Source organism: Babylonia areolata, chromosome 25 (assembly GCF_041734735.1).
Source record: "Babylonia areolata isolate BAREFJ2019XMU chromosome 25, ASM4173473v1, whole genome shotgun sequence".
Lineage (NCBI taxonomy): Eukaryota > Metazoa > Mollusca > Gastropoda > Neogastropoda > Buccinidae > Babylonia > Babylonia areolata.
In genome coordinates this window covers 18,133,626-18,134,298 of record NC_134900.1, presented here as the reverse complement: position 1 = coordinate 18,134,298, position 673 = coordinate 18,133,626, and positions in this window count along the sequence as shown.

Here is a 673-nt window from a genome sequence, read left to right as displayed (position 1 = left end):
CAAAGCGCTTTCGCACCAGTCATTCACACGCATGCATAACTCTAAAACTGGAGAAACTAAAGACAAGGAAGAGGCAGGGAAGGGAGGCTATTTTGGGAAGAGGTGGGTTTTAAGGCCAGACTTGAAAGAGCTGAGAGTGGAGACTTGACGAAGCAAAAGAGGAAGTTCATTCCAATCGCAAGGTCCAGAGACAGAGAAAGAACGGCGGCCAACAGTCGAGTGTTTGAATCTGGGTATGCGAGAACAGGGTGGATCTGAAGCCAATCGTAGTGAGCGAGATGGAGTGTAGAAGTGAAGGCAGCCACAGAGATAGGAAGGGGCAGTTTTGTGAGTACATTTATAACATAGAGTGCTGATCTTGTACATTATTCGGTGTGAGACACACACACACACACACACACATATATATACTGATGAAATAACGGATAAATGAATAAATCAACAAGTAAATGAATAAATAATAAATAAATAAATAAATACATAATTACAGGAACTGTCGGAACATAAACGCGCTGACAACAGGAATAATATGCACCGGGGAGGGGAGGGGAGGGGTAGAGGGAGGGTGGGGGTGGGGGGGGGCGGGGGGGGAAATAACATACCCCCACACACACAGAACAGGAAGAAGATACAAGCTGTCAGTTTTGTGCACGATGGGTTTCCTTACCCCCTC